This window comes from Neofelis nebulosa, chromosome 6 (assembly GCF_028018385.1).
Source record: "Neofelis nebulosa isolate mNeoNeb1 chromosome 6, mNeoNeb1.pri, whole genome shotgun sequence".
NCBI classification, from domain to species: Eukaryota; Metazoa; Chordata; class Mammalia; order Carnivora; family Felidae; genus Neofelis; species Neofelis nebulosa.
The window spans coordinates 17,739,116-17,759,591 of NC_080787.1; the positions used below are offsets into that span (position 1 = coordinate 17,739,116).

General features: G+C 45.2%; 1 long non-coding RNA gene across 1 annotated transcript; it reads left to right on the forward strand.

Moving 5' to 3' along the window:
- Positions 1-5,942: 5,942 nt before the first annotated feature.
- Positions 5,943-14,096, forward strand: LOC131513756 (uncharacterized). The gene is made up of 2 exons (XR_009262768.1): positions 5,943-6,465; positions 13,496-14,096. It is a non-coding gene; the product is annotated as an uncharacterized LOC131513756 (long non-coding RNA).
- Positions 14,097-20,476: the final 6,380 nt, after the last annotated feature.

Consider the following 20,476-nt stretch of genomic DNA (forward strand, 5'->3'; position numbering starts at 1 on the left):
CCCTTCCTTCCTTCCTTCTTCCTTCCTTCCTCTCTCCCTCCCTCCCTCCCTCCCTCTGTTTCTTTTTCTTTCTTTCTCCTCTTTCTTTCTCTTTCTTTCTTTCTTTCTTTCTTTCTTTCTTTCTTTCTTAGCTTTTCTTGAAAATTGTCATATGGTTCTTTCGTTCCTCAGCCCTTCCATCACTATCCTTGGATATTAACATTAAAATTTACGTACTTAAAAGTGCCTCTTATTACTGCCATGTCATCACCCCAAGTTGCACGATAAAGACACTGCATATGCACTCACCTTGCTGTCGCTGTCCTGGCCAATTCATTTGGCAGGAGTGAGACACTGACCGCTGCAACTCACCGACACTTTGACATCTCAAGGTCCTGGCCAGGCCAGCAGAACGTGGTCCGTCTACCTTTGCACGGGTGTAGGCGTGGGTCCACTGACATTACCGTGAAACCAGGAGAACAAAACAAAACAAACAAAGGCTTCTGCTCTGCAATGTTTGTTACTATAAAGCTGTGTTGACACACTTTTTAATCTGTCAGCAGACCAACCCTGGAAGGTAGCCCATTTTGTTGGTGCGTTGACTTGTTTTTGTTCACCGAGATGGAAATATTCATTTATTGGAAGGGATGCGTATCGGGACAGCTCTGAAAAGGAAGCGGTAATGCGGGGCCCTGGCGTGCACCATCACGGACAGGAGGGAGGAAGGAAGCAGTGGGGAGGTAGGCACCATTGACCTCTCATGGCCTGACCCGCTGAAGGTGGCCGTATCTTGTGTTGACTTACGGTGTGGAAACTGTCCTCACCATATACCCCTGCAGGTAGAAGGGCACTCGAAAGATCATCCTGTTCTGTCCTGTGTACTCAGAACCTGTCCTGGTCAGTTTCTTGTCTCTACCTGAAGGCTGATGGTCTTTAAGTTCCAATTTCCCTCTCCTGGTGGACTGTGTCCAGACAGCTTTCGCTCACAGAGCAGATGTTCTCCAGGTGAGTGTCACCCCACTTCCTGGGTCAGTTCTTTGAGAGGCCACGCCTGGCTACATGCTGTATCTACCTGGCTTCACGTATCAGGACCGCTTCCCAGCCAGCCTCACATCTTGCCTGAATTCCTGTGCTAGCTGGTGTCCCTGCTTCTCCCCTTGCCCCAGATAATTCACTTTCCGTCTACACAAACTTTTGAAAGCAGGAGTCAGATCATATCATGCACTTACTTAAAATCCTCCAAAGGGTTACAGCAGATCAAGTCAACTCAAGTCAAATCACATCCAGATTTCTTAAGGTATGTTACGGGTTGAACTGTGCCCTCCCCAAATGATGTTGAAGTCCTAACTTATTTGGAGGACTTATTTGGAATCCACATCTTTGCAAGTGATCAAGATGCACTTAGTAGGGTAGGGCCATAGTCCAATATGACCGCTGTCCTTTTAAATGGGAAATTTGGCTAAGAGACAGACATGCATGGAGGGAAGACAGAATGAACACACAGGGAGAATTTCATCAACAAGCCAAGGGATGCCTGAGGCCACCAGAAGCAGGAGAAAGGCCTGGAACGGTTTCTCCCTCACAGCCCCCAGAAGGAACCAAACCCTGCTGACACCTTGATCTTGACTTGCAGCCTCCAGAACTGTGAGAGAATAACTTTCCGTTCTTTAAACAGGAAGTTAATACACCGGATGGCAAACCCCCTGGAGTATTCTTACTCCCGACCCACTGTGCATTAATGCTTCTCGATTGGGGCAGCACGGTGGGGAGGGGTTTTTGGTAGCTAGAACCAGGTGCTTTACTGGCATGTAATGGGCAGCGCAGCCAGGGATGCTAGAAATCCCTAAATGCAGGGAAGAATCCCACACAATATTGCCACTCAAAGCCTCGCAGAGAATAACTGCAACACGCTGGCTGTCATTCAATTCTGTAAACCCTTCCCCCTTCCCAACAGCTCGGGGCCTTTGTACGAGCCGTTCCCTCTGCCTGGAAGGCTCCCTACCTGCTCTCCGTGTGGTTTAGATCTTGACTTAGATGCGATCTTCTCAGATAGACCCTCCAGACTGTAAACAATCCACTTGTCCACTCAATTTCATCAGTCTTTGAAAAAAGCATTGCATTGACAGCATTATCACTATTTGATTTTTTTAGAAAACCGACGAGATTATTTGTCTCCTCCCACTAGAATATAAGCTTCCTGACAACAAGGACTGTGTTTGTATGCCCAGGATCTACAGCAGAGCCTGGCACGTAGATGGTGCTCACGTATAAATGTTGGTTGAATGAATCAATCATGAGCCCTGAAGCTGGAGATCCATGAAAGCCTGGGGGTCAGGAGAGGGGAAGGAAGAGATGGGGAAAAAATAGGGTGGGATAGAGGGTGGGTTTGGTAAAGTGTGGGGAGAGAGGGGAGAAGGCGTTGGTAGGGTAGAGAATTCAACAGCAGCCAGACTTTCCAGAATGTTCTCAGGCCATGGAACAAGAGTGCACAGATTCCTGGAAGAGCCTTCGGTGGAACAGCCTTGCTTCTTCATACAGGAAGGAATAGGCTTGTGGAGTTCATTATCCCCAGAATGGTGGAGCCTGGAAAACAGAACCAGCTCCTGTATGGTTTAAGAGGAACTCACGGGTGACGGTTGACTTGTTGCCTTTTAATGGGTTATTGGGGTAATTGGGAGCCAGGTGGCAAAAACCCAGCTACAGAGTTGACATCGAGAAGGACAAGCCCACCGTCCGTGGAATACCCTTCCATGTCTCTGTGAGAGCCAGGACTGGGCTGCAGGGGGCCTAGACTTCCCCAGTATGGCCATCGTTGGTTTTTAGAGGCTTGTCTCTTCCTTGAAAAGATATACGATATTCAACGAGCTTCTACAAGGACCTTGAAATGGAGTCATTTCAAAGGACATCCAGTCATGAAAACACTGCTATGTTTTTCAAGCCAGTTGCAGCCTTTACTTTTCCCTTAGAAGTCCTCTGTTTTACTTAGTTTGCTTTATATAAAGTTTCATTTTCCATCTTGTTGCACACTCAGAACTTTGGAGGCAAGAGACACGTTCTCAACGGGGCGAGAGATGGCCTGTGTTGTAACTCTATCTCTGCTGCTAATTTGCTGGGTGACCTCTAGTGTTTTACTTAACCTTGGAAGGGCCTCAATTATTCTATAGAAAATTCGACGGAATACATTACACCACAGGGGACCGGTGTGGTGAAAGAGTGCAATAATATATGTGAAAGCACATTGAGGAACTTTCTGTCTTGCCTTCCTTTTCCTTCATTTTGTTATTTCAACTCTTGCCCGAGACCCTTCCCTCCCAGGTGGCCCTCACCTTTCTTACCACCTTTCCTTCACACAGACTTCCCAAGCTTCAGTCAATCATGTCCCCAATTCACAATTTGTGATATGTTTGAGTACCAATCGCACTATTATTTGCTGAATGTCGTCTTTAAATCGGCTGGCTCACTTTTTAATTTAAAACGGTTCACTTGGAAAGGAAAAAATGGGGGCACTGGGGTGGCTCAGTCAGTTGAGTGTCTGGCTCTTGATTTCGGCTCAGGTCGTGATCTCATGGGTTCGTGGGATCGAGCCCCACGTGGGGCTCTGCCCTGACAGTGTAGAGCCTCTTTGGGGTTCTCTCTCTCTCTCTCTCTCTCTCTCGCCCTCTGCCCCTTCCCCACTCATGATCACACACACTCTCTCTCTCAAAATAAATAAATAAACTTTTTCATTAAAAAAAAAGAAAAGGCAAAAATGTGCATCTGTATATATAATGACAACCGGACCATAAGTTTTGTCAAGCATGTTGTCTCCAACACACGTTGTATCGGTACATGTTCATTACAGCTTAAAGAATAAAAACATTCGCGGAGTCCTGGCTTAAGTACCCCTCCTGAGTCACACCTTCTCCAGTGCACCCCCACTCCGACTAAGTCGGTCCCCCTGTCACATACACTTGTTTCCTCTTCTGTGACACTCTTTTCTCCCCCAGGTGATCACCACCTCACATGTGCCTCCTCTGCTAGACTGTAAGCTCCATGTGGGCAGGAGCTGTGCTTGCACATCTAAGCTGTAGCATCACACCTGGTGCATAAAAGGTATTCAGAAACATGTGCGATTAGATAAAAAGTTCATCTATGTACTGACCTAAGAGTGTGTCAAGACTAACTAGCGGAAAACTGCGATGCACGGCATGTTCTCTTTCTCCATCCCTCTGCTTTCCAATCTGGGGACACTAGGGGTACTTGTGAGCAGCCTGGTCATAGCTCTGGGATACGTAGTTAGGAGTCTAGACACTTCCTCTATTGGTCCAAGTTTTAAGAGTTGATAGGAACAGGGTAAAGAGCTTAGGGCCATGGGATTCTCAAAGCTATGAGTTCTTGGAATGTGTAAGTAACGGGTAATTGGCAACTTTGCCAGCCCAACAGACTTCTTCCCATATAAAGTATATTTCCACAGAGAGTGTTTTGTTGTTGTTGATCATGCCCGGGCAGTACTTAAATCTCCTCGGAAGCCCCAGAGGAGGCCCTAAACCTTATCTGTACCTGTTGTTCCCTTGACCTCCCGCATCTGGTTCTGTTCTAAATTTCCACAAGTTTCCAAACGTCTGAGCAAGAGATCATGGCAGACATTGTAGATGTCTTGGCAAGTGTCTGGTTCTCCATGGGTACTGAGTCCTTGACAGAGGTTTTCTAGAAAAATGATGTGCTCCTTATCTATTTGCTAATTCCTTCCACATATCACAAGACTTTTCTGTAAATTCCCATCAGTCTTGACAAAGTTATCTTGTAGACTTATGTAGTGATTTTGATGGCTGCACAGAGCTGTTTGTCTTGTTCAGAACGAAATTAATAACACCACGATGGCACCTACTTTAGCACCAAACTTCTTAAACTCTCCTAATATACTAATCAGCATGTCAGGGAAATGTTTTTTTTCTGGATAAAGACAAGCCTGGCGAAATGGATTAGACATTCACACGGCATTGCATAATTCAGCATGCCAGGGCGGTGCATACGATTTGCATTAATAGCCAGCGCTGGAAGCTGCTGCTCATAGGTTTCTCTCATTAGGTCGAATATCGAAGATTCCAGACTGTCAATCAATTACAGTAATTTCCTTTTCCATATTTATTCCATCACTATCATTGACAGCTACCATTAAGTGACATTAATACAATACAATATCATCTCGCATTTCTACAGAGCATCTCAGGGTGCCTAACGGTTCCACTCCAGCCAAGAAATCACATTACAAAGGACAAAGTACCCTCATTCTCGAGGTAGAAAATAGGCTGCCAACTCTGGGAACCAGTGGGAGTTGCCCGGAAGCTCTGGAGATGCTCCTGACTTCCGGGCAAGGGGGTTTATTTTTTGTTGCCTGAAAATACCCGAGGCTGGGTCTCTGGCGAGTGGGGCGGCTTAGTGGGTAGTGATGACTTTCCAGGGACCCCACTCACCTACATCCCCTGCCTCTTCTCACCCTTGATTTAGGACGTGTTTACAAGGTAGAGGGGGCCCTTGGGGAAGAATGCGGTTCTTCCTTAGAAGGGCTGCAGTTACCATATGCTACTCTCTTGCAGGGCTTTCTTCCTCCATACCCGCCCCGCCCGCCCCGCCCAACCACCGAGAATACCATCGGCACTTTGACTCAGAATGCAACAAAGCCCTCCTTTGCCAGACAAATTATTCATATATGTAAGATGCCAGCGTTGGTATATCCTCCCTTCTCCTTCTGTCGTTTCTGTAGTCAGTGATAATCAGGATTGTGCTACACAGAAGCCATCTCTGTTGGCCAAGTGTCACCAACTGAACCTACGGAATATTCCTTTGCTCCGTTTTGGGTGACACCCCAGGAGGGCTTCCGGATAAATTATAGAATGCCCAAGTTATATTTGAATTTCAGATACACGATAATTTTTTGTAGTATAAATATGCTCCAAATACCGCGTAGAACATGCAAAGATGCTCATCATTTCTCTGAAATGCAAATTTAACTGAGCATCCTGTTTTGTTTTGTTTTGTTTTGTTTCGTTTCGTTTCGATTCCAAATCTGGCAACCCTACCCATCAGGTGAGTCAAAGGCTTCAGAACCAAGCCAGTCAAGCTACTGAAATCCTAGGAGAAGTCAAATCAAGACAGTACATCTCCATTGAGCTGAAGTATTTGCAAAGTGCCGTGCTCACAGCTGTGGGAGATGCAACACCGTGTCAGATCTGGCGAAAAAATAGAACAGGAGAGGAATGGCCACAGGCCAGAGAGAGACTACGGTACGAGTGTAAAAAGTTTGGCTCAAGAACTATCGAAAAGCAAAATAGTAGGAAGGATGTTTCTAGTGGTTCTCTTCATCCATAACCTTTTGTGATGGCTTCTTGCAAAGTGCGGCTTCTGCTCCACAGCTCGGGAGGAGGCTGGCGAGACCGGAGAAGAACATTCTCTGACACGCAAGGAGGCTTGTGGGCACAGCACCTGCCTTAGTCTTTTATTGCTGAGGTAAAGCAAACATCAACCTGATTGATGATCTGGGAGAGGCTGGGGGAAACAATCAATAGGTATTTGTGGACTGGATGACTGACAGATTTTTGAGTAGGGAGTGCATGATGAAAGGTATTGTACCAAGACTATTTTGGAGGTGTTGTGTGGGAGAACAGAGGGACTAAGGCCCCTCTGATAAGTGGGGGGGAAATCAGCCATCCGCTCTGATGGGCCGGCCGTGCCTAAGCATCCACATCGGGTAACACCTGACCTTGCCATCCCTCCTCGCTCTATCACCTAGCATCAGGTAGCTTAGGGTGCCTCAAACACTCATGATTATTGGAGCAAATTATTATTTCTCTGCTGCTTCTGAGAGCTGGAAGAAAAATTATTCACTGGGGGAGGGAAGTATGGAAAAAAAAATAAGGGGCAGGATTGGGACAGAGAGAGGACAACATTAAAAAAAAGTAACTTAAAGAAAAAATGGATGAGTTGGAGGGTAGGGTGTCATTCTTTTTGTTTCGTTCTGTTTTTAATTTTCTGATAATTACTATTTGTGTGGTTGGGGATAAGGAACTATCTGCCTTGTACTTTTGTTTCTGTTTCTGTATGGCAAACTTCATTCTTATTTTTAATGGCTTTTCAAGCTGTGAAGAAACTTTATTGAGTATCCAGCAGCAAGAGCAGAGCCAAGACTGGAGAACAGGTCTTTCTTGCTCCAAGACTTGTCCTGATTCGCTGCCTCGGCGGCTGTCTCCCAGCTGAAAAGCTACTCTGCAAACTGCCTCTCCAGTTTCACAGATGTGCTTGTTGATGAAACCACACAGATAATCTATAGCTTTCACGTGCCTTCACTGTACTCTATTTTAGTGTTTGGTACAAAAAAGAAACTTACTGTCTGGATTCAGCATAACCTAGTCTGCCTCCGTGATATGATTTATTTGCAAAGGGATCAAAACATAGACTCCCTTCGATCTTTTAACCTTCTAGGAAGGCCAACCCCTTTGGAAAAAAATAGTATTTAAGGCAGTGGTAAAGAGATTATCTGGTTATTTGGTAAAATAGTCAACCATAATATTCTACAAAAAGAACTCTAATCCAATGACAACCCATAGAAAGAAACAGCAACAGAACAATGGAAGTATGTGTGATCCTTTTAAAGACTTATGTCTGAGGAGGATGAGAAGACTTTTGAGATCCTGGGAGAGAAAAAGGATATCAGAGCTGCAAAGGATCTTTGTGATCCTTAAAGCTGCTTGAAGGTTGGGAAGGAACAAATGAGACCGTACCCATATAATAAAACTAAGGTGATCATACTTCTCCCACAGAGCCTGTTTGGTAACCAAGAATGAGTAAGTGACTCAAGAATTTAAAAATTTAGTAAAAGAAGAAGGGATCCAACCTACAAATTCCCCTCCTCTCTCTCCTTCCCTTGTGCTTTGTGTCCCCAGGTTCTTTGTAACTTAAATAATTAATAGTTAATAAAAAGGTAACTGCTACTCATGCTTTTGCCCTTGTGGCAACCTTGAAGTGAGGCTCTGCATTTCCGTGTGTTTCCCTCAACAAAAATTCACTCCACAACAGAGATTGTACTGAAGATTTAATTTATTTTTATTATTTTTAAGTTCTAATTTTTAAAAAATATTTTATTTTTAAGTAATCTCTACACCCAACGTGGGGCTTGAACTCACGACCCAGAGATCAAGAGTTTCCCTGCTCCATGGACTGAGCCAGCCAAGCACCCCTGTATTTTTAAATTTTAATGTTAATTTCAGTGTAATTAACCTACCATGTCATATTAGTTTCGGTGCCAAATGGAGTGATTGGACAATCCTCTACGTTTCCCAGCGCTTGTCAAGATAAGCTGTACTGAAGATTTTATAAGGAAAACTGAAGAGGGGATTTACATCTCACAACGTTCAGACTTCACTTCTCAATTTGCTGTCAAGCTCTCTCTTCTCAATTTTATTCTCAGCTGTTGGCCTTTGTATCTTTTAAGCCTTCCACAGAGTCATTTCTCAAAGTCTACGAGTTAGCGAATTCTAACCCCCATCCCCATGATTCTTTTGCAGAAAAATTTAGCTATTTCTCACCTCTCTCAGTCCTTCGCACCAGCCACCCACAGCACCGTGGGCACTCAGCCTTAGATTAGGTTTTATCAGAGCATTCCTCCTTAAAATGCACATCTCTGCTTCTTGCAAGGGATTCATGTAAAACTGCTAAGGAAAATGAGATTTTCTTTGCAGCGCCACAGGGACATAATTTATAAGGGAGCAATCAATGTCTGGCAACATTTACCATCTGCTTCGGATTTCTTAGTTTTTAGGTTACTTGCTGACTTCTCCAAAGCTAGAGGTTGGGCTTGGTGGCCGTGGAGATAAATCGACTCCTGTCTGATCACTTTTAGAGGATGACATCAGTCCTTTCCTCACTGTTGAGTGTTCGCAAAGAATTCTGAGGTGATATTTACTCCAGTAGCTGGGAGAGAAAAATGACCTTCTGTTCTGTAATTTCTCCATCCATGGGGAGTGGCCAACCACCTTTCTTTCCTTCTCTTTTTTAGGGGCTACCCTCCTTGGAATTTCCCCACCGTCTCTCATGGGGATCGTGAACTTTGGCTTTCCTTGTGATGCGAATTCCTTTATGACCACACTAAATCTCAGACTCTAAGATCTTAGAATTACTGTGTTAATTTTCAGATTTTAATATTATTGGTTGCTTATCCTCTTGGAAACACTGGAGAGTCTCCTGCATACGGCCCTTGGGAACTCCAAGATGTTTGCTCACAAGATGTCTTGTGAAAATTCTTTCCCCCTCGACGGTAACCCACCCTCTTGGAGTTTTATGTTATTTTCACATGAATGGTACTCACTACGAGTCACGTTTTCTGATGTGAAAATCATGCTTGCCGTACACTTGACATGTACCAGACTATCCAAGATGTTTGTTAAATACATCTGGAAAGCTCAGCATATGTTGGGTTTTAGACCCATGTAAGGAGCGCCTTCTCAGAGGCCATTGCATTTCCCTGCTCATCATTTGTCTTCCTGATTTCTGTCACTTTTCTCTTCTCCTTCTGACTCACCTGTGATATTCTTTGATCACCTCGTCACTATTTGATTGGTGATTCTGCTCAAGCCCAAGAATTTTGCCCCCTCTTTCTCAACTTATTGGTTTCTGTGGTGCATCTTCCTTTTCAATATTTCTTTCTAGGTCAGACCTGTCCCCTCGCCATTCTTCCTCTGATTTGATGTATGTCACCTCCTAAGGCATATCAGCTGCCATATGCCATCCCCTCCCCGTGCACCTGCTCCCTCCCCACCAGACCTTCCAGTAGCTACGGCTGCCCAGTAATTCCATGTCCTCCTTCTCTCTGGGCTTCATTTTGATCCTTGTCATTCAAGGGGTAACCGTGCAGTGATCTTTCCCCTTCTCTGTCCACTGAGTTCATGTACAACTTACAATCCAAACAGTTTCTGGTTGTTGGCTTGCCTGACTGTAACCTTTGCTATTTAGTCTTGCTGTCTGTCCCTTCCTCCAGATACTCCCGGTCATCTTTCATCTCTGGGGTGGTCAGTAGTCACCCCAAGTTGTTTCTTTTTCTTTCTTTCCTTTCGTTCCCTTCTCATGATTTTTTTGATCATTCTTTATTTATTATTTTTTTTAATTTTGAATAATCATGGATGTGTAAAAAGTAGCAATGAGAGCAAAGATAGCCCAGACCCCGTACCCTTTTCCCAGTCTCCCCCACGGTCACATTGTACATAATTAGAGTACGATATCAGAACCAGGAAATGGGTGTTGGTACACGGCATGGGAGGAGTTCTATGCCATTCTATCATATCACAGCGGTGTTCCAATATAAATTTTGATCACAAACAAAAATGAGGTCTCGTTATTTTAAGTTAGGATGTTAATTTTAAATGACTACATGGTTACAAGGGCTTTGGTGCCTGTTCAGGAAAGCCTTCAAGTTATTTCTGGCAAAACAGATTGAAACCAGTGGCCTTTAGAACTCAGTACTCAAGGGAAACAAGGCAAGCTGCGTTTGACTCGAAGGTGGGGTCACCCAGTGGCATTTACTAAAGGAAAAAATTCGTAGGCTTATTTTCCAAATGAGTTTAAGGTTCAGTATTTTGTTAGCTCTGCATGTGTTTGAGAGGGAACTCCTGGACGCTGGTGGGTAGGTTCATCTTGGTTCTAGTAAATGAGTGGATTGGCCTGACATTTTTGGCATGCGTCAATGAAGGATGACATAGGGTTTCCCTGCTGTGAGTAACGCGGCTTCATTTTATGTTTGAAGATTTCACATATTTGCATAATGTCCCAGTTGAGGTGATTATATGGCAGAGGAATAAAAGTGTGAATATTCAAATGTTAGCGGACACTTGAGAGTCTTTCAGAGCGAAAGGGGATTTAACACATGTGAAACACAAGTTTGGACTGGCACATTAAGATTTTTTGGGGGGGAGGGGTTCCTTAAAGTTTGCAGGAAATTTAAAGTTTTGGTCCTTTAAAACTGTCATCAGAGCCTTCTCTCTTTTATAAAGTTTCTAGGTCTTGGGGACATTCAGTTGTGGTTAACACATTCGAGAAAGTAAGATCCCACTCCTTATCCCTCCCCCACCTCCCCACCGCTTCCCTCCCCTAAATTTGAATGCTCCGGAACACCTGGGAGATTAGAATGCCTCCTATTCATGTAAACTGTATCAGGATGAACTGAAAGCACTTTGTAGCTTTATCTACTGAAGCCCTAATTTCCTTCCAGGTAGGCAGAGGAAGGTGGATAGACCCTGTGGATCTCTGCATTGTGTGACGAGCTCTGAGTCACCAAAGTGAGTCACTGGCAAATGGGGATGACGCTTTCCACCCAGGCTGATGTTCTCAGACTGGTGTTTTCAGCATTTGTTTTTACCATATCCCAAGTAAGTCTCGTGAGATGACTCTCAGATTCACATGAAAGTTTTGAACGACTTTTAACCCAAAAAGCTGAAAAGGAAAAAACAAAACCACCATTGGAAGGTTTCTTCGGAGGCGTTCTAGAAAAGTCCATCCCGAGGCAGGGTTGTAGCTCAAGAAAGTTTGGCACATGGCTATCAATGAGGATTTGTCGCAACCGCTCCAAACGAGAACGAGGCCAAGAACGAGAACCAGGGCATTCAGGGTAAAAAGGAGGGGAAATCCAGTGGTCTCCCTTTAAAAAAAAGTTGCTGATCAGAGTTCTTGGGCTCGCCTTTAGTAATACTGTGAACATTGCAGTAATCAGAATTCTGCATTAATCAGTCTTTCTGCACATCTGCAACGTGAAGACTGATACTGGTAATGATGACTCAGGCGTGAAACGTCTTGGCTCTGAATGACCGAAAACCAGATTTCACCGAGCTTGTTGTGGTGTTGGTGTTTATGCCTGCCACCATATTTGAATCCTGTAAAGAGTGAGAGCATCCGTGACTAGCCACGGTGGCAGTCTAATAAGGACAGTAGTTCATTTGCTGGTGCTTCTGGGTCGTGGAGTTTCCAGTTATATCCTGCCAGGCAGTGGGGCCTCTAAGCACACAACCATCCAGAGGCCTGCTGGGGCCTGGCTTTTATCACACCAAGCATTTCAGAAACAATGGTGGGGATCTGAGAGAGAGCGAGGGTGCTTGAAGCTGAGAAGTGGGACAGAGCAACGGCAAGAAAGTTTAGCCAGCGCCTACTATGCACTAAGCCCCGTGCGAGGGGCTTTGATCCATGTTGTCTCATTTGTCACTGAGACGCGACAACGGACAAGCGACGGGAGTGTCACCGGGGGAGGTCTGGGGTGGTGTGGTTGCAGAGCAAAGCCTCAGAAGACACGTATAGAGGTCAGGGTGCTTATGGCGGCAGCTACTAGGACACGGGAAAGTGGCCTAAGTGATAAGGACATATATTGACTCAGAAGAGGTCCATCCAGTGGCTCAGTGATGATCATAAGGACCCAGGTTCTCGTCATGTCTGTCTGAAGGCTCTAGGGAAGATGCCTTTAGAAGTCCTTCCTCACCTTTTCCAGCTTCTAGTAATTCCTTGGCTTGTGGCTGTTCAACTCCAATCTCTGCCTCTGTCTCCACATGGCCTTCTTCTCTCCATGTCTCTGTCTCCACGTGCTGTCCTTTTCTGTCTCTCATAAGGACACTGGTCATTGGATTAGGACCCTCCAGACAATCCAGGATGATCTCATCTCAAAATCCTTAACTTAAGTGCAGCTGCAAAGACCCTGTCCCCACATAAAGTTACCTTCACAGGTTCTGGGATGTGAACACAATTTTTTTCGAAGGTCACCACTCAGCCCACTATGATGGCCTCATTTTTTTTCTCAGATGGTGGGTATGGACGTATCTGACAAGGATGCAACTTCCTGTCATCAGTTCTTGGCTTCCAACCCAAGGATTGGCGTTATCACCAAAATGAACTGCTTACAAAAAGACGAGTTGCAGGTTCCAGAAAGGACAGACTCGATCCCACAGAATCATCTCGTTTCTTGCTTTATTGATTGCCCCATGCAACGTACATGTATGGGAAAGAGCTTCTGAGATATACCAGTGAGTGACCGTCAAGTTCTTTAGATTGTATCTCTAAGCGTTCTTGAATCTTTTGTACCCCTTCCTTGATGTCTCCACCGCCTTACCAAATCCCCATCATTTGTCACCTGGATTATGACTTACTTGTCCCTATTCTCCCCAGCCTCCTTTCTCCATATTGCTGCCTGAGGAGCTGCCTGAAATTCCAGTTGGGCGTTTCGTGCCTGGTGCTAGATTGCTTTTGTTTGTCCCTGCAAAGCCATCCTTCTACACCTGGCCTTTTTCCTCCAAAGCTCCTTCTCCCTCTGGCTTCTGGTTGGGTTTGGCAATGGGGGCATGGGTAAGATGAGGTGGGAGGTGTGGGAGCAAGGAGAGGGGCCATTCGTCTCCCTCACTCCTTCCCTGGAGGTCCTTGCACCCGGCGTCCCTCAGTCGATGCCCCCATTAGGAGAATTCTCACATGGCTGCCTTCCAAGTTTTAATAACTGTCTCTCTCCTCACCCTTCCAGGCCCAAGGATGGCAACAGGACCCCTTGTGGTTTCCCGACGCCCTGCCTATACCTTTGAACATAACCCCATCGTCAACTCTTCTCGAATTACCCATCTCAGTGTTTCTTGCCTGCACCATGACTGATACAGCCGGGCTGTAAACACGTCACTGACTCTACCTTGCCCAGAGGAGGAAGCAACATCCCACAGGAGGGGAGCAAGATTCCACCCTTGCCACATCTTGAGACACGCTTTCCGCACCCTGGCGGACGTGTGGTTTCCTGGACGCAAGGTGTTCTTTTTCTTCTTGGAGATTCTGTAACTGATGATTTCTTTCCTGGCTTAGCTGCCTGGACAGTGTCTTTTCTTCCTTCAAGACTGTTCAGGGATCACCTGTTGATTTTTTCTGACTTTCCTAGGCAGGATGGGCTGCTTCCTCTTCTATGCTCCCTTATCACATTATATGCATGCCCATTAAAGCTCTTTTCGTTGCTGCGAGTTTTTGTTCCTGTGTCTGCTTTCCAACCAGTCTTGGAATCCTCTGAGTGTATTCTGTTTTCCTTTGTTCTCCGAGTACCCGCTGTTGTCCCTGGTGGGCTTAATAAACATATTTTGAATGACTATATTTTTCTTTATTCACTATATTACTACTTGCTACACTCATACAAAGATTACTGCAATAAATTACCACGTTCGTATGCAACTGTGCACATTGTTTTCTCTTTTGATGAATATTACTTGGGTTTTTCCTCATGACCACTCTGAGAGATGGGTTGGTAGGAAGTAAATTCCCCTCTGTCACCTGAATTGCTGGGGGCAGAACTATGCCGGGAATCTAGACTTCTTGTTAGGAGTTTGTTTGCCTTTTCATTAGACCATGCTGCCTCCTGAGATGCCAGATTAAAGCAACGACAACAGAACCAGAGGTATGCTAGATGAATGAGCACTACCCGAAGGGTCACTTCAGACGGAAGGCAACTCAAGCTGCAGTAGAGATAACCCCATGTGATTGCAAACACATGTCAGGAAGGCTGTGTAGACAGGTGGTCCTAGAAGGGTCCTAACGAACGGAACTGGTCACATTAGCTAACTTCCTGTTGTTTGAGAATGATGTCTGATATAGACTCCAGAGACCATTGACAGAACATGCAGTTGGATTAAAATTAGGATGTGAACATCAAAAAAGAGTATTCCGTGACCCCGGGGAAGGGCTGGCAACCAATGGGGAAAGGCATGGACTGTTTCTGTAATTCAAACCATATCCCATGAGAAAGTAATTTTCAGACAGCAGCACAAAGAAAGGTAAATTTAAGAGCATTTGGGACAATTTCTGTGTCAATAGAAGGCTTAAAGCTTCTTCCTTCTGTCCGCCTTAGGGGAGAAGCAGTATGCTGAAAGCCCAGCGAATGAGGTAAGGAACATTCACCGAGATGCAATTCGAGAATTTCCGCGGGGAAATGGAATCTTACAAGTCACCCAGTGCTAGGCTTTGGATGTTTGACTCTTTTCCAACAGGAAGGAAAAGATGAAGTCTGGATGCTCCAAGTGGTAGAGGGTCAGGACAGACTCCGTTTTAGACGTGGCGCATGGCCACTATCTCACATGCTCCTTGCAACGCTGACGGTGTCAGAACATCCGTGTGATCCCCGTGGGTCCGTGTCAGAACCTCAGAATCAGCCTTTGGTTAACCGAAACACTCCTCAGTTGCTTGGACCTCTGTCCCTGTTCTTCACGGAAGACCGAGAGGCGAGTTAACGGAAAATAAAGGAAATAAAATACATTTCTATGGAGCCAGACTTAGCTCTTCAACTTTTTCAACCTCAAAATGTTTATATCTCTTAACCCAATCATTCCCTTATTGAGAATTTATCTTCGCGATATAATAAAAGTTACAGGCCAAGATCCAGAAGGAAATCTTCCTGTCCAACAATAAGGAAAACATTAGTTAAATCCAATTAAAAGACTTCCATGTGGTTATTTAAATCACGTGTTTGAAAAACATTTAGGGGCATGGAGACATTTATGATCCGAATCATAAGACAAGATAGAAACCTGCATCTATGGCATAATCTTTCCGATATTTTGAAAACTCCTTTCTCTCTGTCTAAATACGTCTGGCTATAAATAGAAAAATACCGGAAGGAAAACCGTCAAAATGATAATTACGGTTATCTCTGGATGGTGGGATTTTGAGATTATTTTATTTTTTCTTTGTACTTAATCCATTTCCCAAACTCATAGTATAAATCAGAAAAAAAAAAACCAAAAAACAAAAAAACACCCTACAAACAGTATTGAAAATCCTTCTCTGGCTTTTCCCTTATTTCCAAGCTAAAATCCAGACTCGTTAGCACAGCAAATGGGCTTCTTAATGATCTGGCTGCCCGCTCTCCTGGCTCATTTTTTCCCTGCTCCTCTCCTTAGGTCCTGTCTTCCAACATGCCTCATGAGTCTGCCGGATGCCTGGTGGTTTTCCAAACGTGTGATGCTTTCTGAAGGTTCCTTGCCTTGGCTCGTTGCTGTTCTTTCTGCCTAGAACACGCTTCTCTCCTTGTCAGTATTTGCAGGCTCTGAAACTCAACTCCACCTCTCCTTTCTTCTGGAAAACCTCCCAGAGTGGAGGCTGTGGTGTTTGCCCCATCTCCCCTCTCCCCTTCATGGCCGATGTGCTCATTCCCCAAGCGTGAGGGCAGGGGGTGCCCGCTGCCGGCTCACAGATGAATCCCTCCCCTGGCCTCCACTTGGGCGAGGTCCTGTGGGACAACCCACATCCAATGAGGGGTCAAGGCAAGGCACCGAGCCTCAGTCCGCCATAGCTCTCTGAAAGGCCATCTCAGCTTTCTATCTCCCTGAGGGGTGAGCCAAAGCCCCTTTGGCAACTGCATCACAGTTAAACTTCTTTCCCTGTTCAGTCCTGTTCCTCTCTCCCTTGTGAGTTCTCTCCAGGAAGCCTCTCGCAGACGGTCTCCAAGTCTGTTTCTTGGGGAGCTCAATGAAGACCCCCCCATGACAGCTCACCTCACTCCCCAAGTTAGAGCCCTCTTCTCCGAGCTCCTTCACTGCCTTTGTCTGTGCTTGAGCACTGCTCTCATTGTATTGTGACAGACAACAGTTCCAGGGTCTCTCCCACTTGACCGGGATCTCCCTGAGGGTAGGATGTGGTGTCTCATTTCTCTGCGTGTGCAACACCTGTCACAGCACCTGGTTCCTAGGATGTGGTGAATGAGTACACGTGAAAGCGAAGCAGATAGTAGAGAGGGTAATAGGCAGAAAAAAATGGAATGAGACCCTTATGGGCAAAATGAAATCACACCCTTCCGACTGGCGTTACATTTCCTATTGAGCCTTTCTGTATATCTACCAATAAACAAAGCTCTGACGTTGAGGTCTTGGGATTGGAGGGTGGGGTAGAGAGGGTCTTGGGGAATTCCAATCAGGAGTTGAAAGAATTTCGCACTTAATTTTCTCCCTAGTCTTCTATTTGCAGGACGAACCCCCTTTTCCTCTCTTCTTCCTCAGTTCAACTTTCTCATAACTTTTTCTTTCTCCTTCCCTTTCTTCCCCAAACTTGGTCAAAGGTGAACATGTTGCCAAGAGAATGACAGAACAGCCATGACCAAGGGATAAGCCAACAACAGTTGTTCCTCAAGAAGCTGCAGGGGAAAATATCGGACGCCCTTTCAAGTTCCTACCTTTCTCTGATGAATAATTCTGGGAGTGGGGTGTTCCGGTTTTTTGTTCCTAAGGGATAATTTAGGGAGAGGTTAAAGCTGAGGGTTAAAGCTCTCAGAGTTATCAATGTAATGAGTCACAAATGAGTTGTTAAGCCCCTGGCTATGTGTTGGCCAAATTGAGTCAGTAACACGCAGCCCTTTGGCTCACAGGTTTAGGGACCTTCCTTACCCTTCCCTCCTGCCCTTCTGTTTCACTTTCATGGGTCCTCTCTTGGATGAGCTCCCTAGTGCTGAAACAGTTCTGTGTGGTGACAGAAGGCTGCTCCACATTTATTCCATTTTTCAAGAAAGGTGTTACTATTTTCTCTTAATATGGGACCACCTTGGTACCTGCGGAGTGGAGTTGAGTGATATGGTGACCCCTTTCCCCAACTTATCTCCCACTTTATACATGTGGCAAGAAAGGTGCCAGTTCCCAGTGCGTAGTTGGGGACAGAGAACCTGGAGGGCAAGTGACCTTGAATAATTATTGAGCCACTTAATGCCAGTACTAGGACAGAAATTCAGGACGCGTGACTTAGGGGGTCTACGCTTCTAACACTAGTCCATGCTGAGGGCAATTCCTCACTGGGGAAATTTTTCCATGAGTGCATTTGTTTCCCTCAGACTTCAAATTTATCATAAATCTTAGAGCTACAAAGCATGACCCTGGTATTGGCAGTCATGTGCGAGAGCGTATATTGTGTGTGTGTGTGTGTGTGTGTGTGTGTGTGTGTGTGTGTATGTTCCAGACCTCGACCCTGAGGATGATGGAAGAGCATGGAAGCTTTTTGTGTGTCTCGCGTCCATGAAACGCAGCCAGACCAACACTAAACCATCCTACACACCTAGAAAACTGATTGGAAGATGAACACAACGATCTCCAAAACCTGAACCACCAACCTCAATCCTGAGGAGACTAAGCTCCGCCTGTGGTGGGTGTTATACGGGAACATTTGTTCCAACTCCTATTGTTTCCATGGGGACATGCTGCCATTGAGTAAGGCCCTTGGGCTCTTTCCATCCTCTCTTCCACTGCGTTGGAGGAAGAGGAGAGTGGTCAGTCTGGATGGAGTCATTGAACGTGCATGCCTCACCTTCTCTTCTCTCTCTGAGAACTGCCTGGAGAAAGTGAACATTCTCTGCTTCTTCAAATCTGAAGTTTTAAGGGGCAGCGACCAATGTGGCAGTTTTCTGTCATCCAGCACAGAAATGTGTGGATATATATATATACCATCCAGCATATAGTACCTGCTACATGACTTCAGTGGTACCATATTAACAAGCCTATAGACCTGAAGTCACGGTCTTCAGCCAAGACTTTGTCCTTTTTTTTTTTTTTTTTTTAATTTTTTTTTTTTCAACGTTTATTTATTTTTGGGACAGAGAGAGACAGAGCATGAACGGGGGAGGGACAGAGAGAGAGGGAGACACAGAATCGGAAACAGGCTCCAGGCTCTGAGCCATCAGCCCAGAGCCTGACGCGGGGCTCGAACTCACGGACCGTGAGATCGTGACCTGGCTGAAGCCGGACGCTTAACCGACTGCGCCACCCAGGCGCCCCAAGACTTTGTCCTTTTAAAAAATAGTGATGTTTTTACCTCTAACCGTCTAATTCTTATGCCTCTTAATTGGTTTAGAAATTGGGCAGGGAAGGGGGTACTATTTATTGTGCCCGAAAACCCCGGCATCAGGGAGGGCTCCCTGCTTGGCCTCCAGCAACGGCCTGGTGTGGATAAAGATCTACTCTTGGTGGGTAGCCAAGAATTTGAGGGAGAGGGCTGGGAATACGAACACAGATGAACTTAACTGAGAGGCTAATTGGGCAAGGGTGTCTTGTCTACAGTCTGAATGACTCAGGGAACATTCTGACTCACTTGGGGCTCATGAAGAGAAAGGAGGGACCTTCCCAAGAAATCACTCTGTCTTCAAGTGACAGTGAAAGTAGTCATGGAACAAATGCGTTTTCTGCCAGGGCTCCTTTTGGTTCCCACAAACTTTCAAATTTAAATGACCGTGTGAAGAGGGGAATCTCAGGAATGACTAGAATTATGTTCTTCTGTGTACTGAAATCCAGTTTGTATCTGACCTCCCTGGCCAAAAGTCATCCCTCGCCTATAAACTTCTATACCCATTGCCTGGAATTGCACACGAGGCTTTTTATTCCTGACTGGTTTTATCACTTGCTTCGTTGTTGTGGTAGTTATTCCTGATCTTTGTGCATTTTATCTCAAATCCTGTAGATTTTAAGTTTATTGAGTATCAGGACTCTGTCTTATACCTCCGCGTACTTTTTTTCCTACCTTCCAAGAACCTAGCGTAGAATTTACTCGTGTTTGGTAGTAGGGAAACAAATGAAGACCGACCAAGTAAGAACAAGAAAAGGTTATTTTTCAGAACCTGCTATAGTCAGCTGCCATAACTTATGTTTTGGCAAAGACTTAAAGGCAGGAGGAGGAGGGGGAAAGATTTGTAGTGGAAAAAGGGGAAGGCTTCAGGTATGCCTTGATTGGAGACTGTTGGTATGAGGAAGCTGGTGATGGGCTAACCAGAAGCAAGTATCCCACGGAATTGGTTAGGGGTCCATACTCGGCTTTCTCTGGTGGGTCAAAGTTGGATGTGGAAACAAAACTTAGAAAAGCTTTCAGCTGTTAATTAAATCCTGGAGACTCTGGGCCAGTTGTTACAGGGGTTGTTTGGCTTCCTGGATTGTTGCTGGAGATAGTAATGTGACTTCCTACAAGTCTGACTTATATCAGGCTGGCTTCCTGGGCTGGTTCTTATGGAAACTGGGTTGTGTGCCTGGGTTGTTCACTGCAGCTTGCAGGTCAGAAGTCTAGTTTTATATACGACCTGGCCACTGACCATTTCTATATTCAGTCTCTCAGTAGAGTGTCAGTAAATACTGGCTGATTGATTAATTGATTGCTCTGACTATGGTTTGATATATTTCCTTTGAATTGATATCCTTTATCTTTCCTCTTGGTACTTGCTGAAGTTTATTCAACAAATATTTTCCATTTAATTTTTGTAACAAGATCTGAGACACAGAAAATGTACTACAGCTTTCCTCCCTTTCTTACTCATCATCTTGGTGTCCGAAACATTGATGAAGAAAAAAGAAGCGTTGTGGTCTCCAATGTTTCAGGCTAGAAATTACTGTAGCTCAAGCCCTTCATCTTCTAATGAAGAGACAGAGATCTAGAGACCTGTCTGCAGTCACGCTGGTCGGGGAAAAGGTAAAATTGTAGAGGAAGTCACCACTGAAAGGGTAGAGGGTCAGTCTCT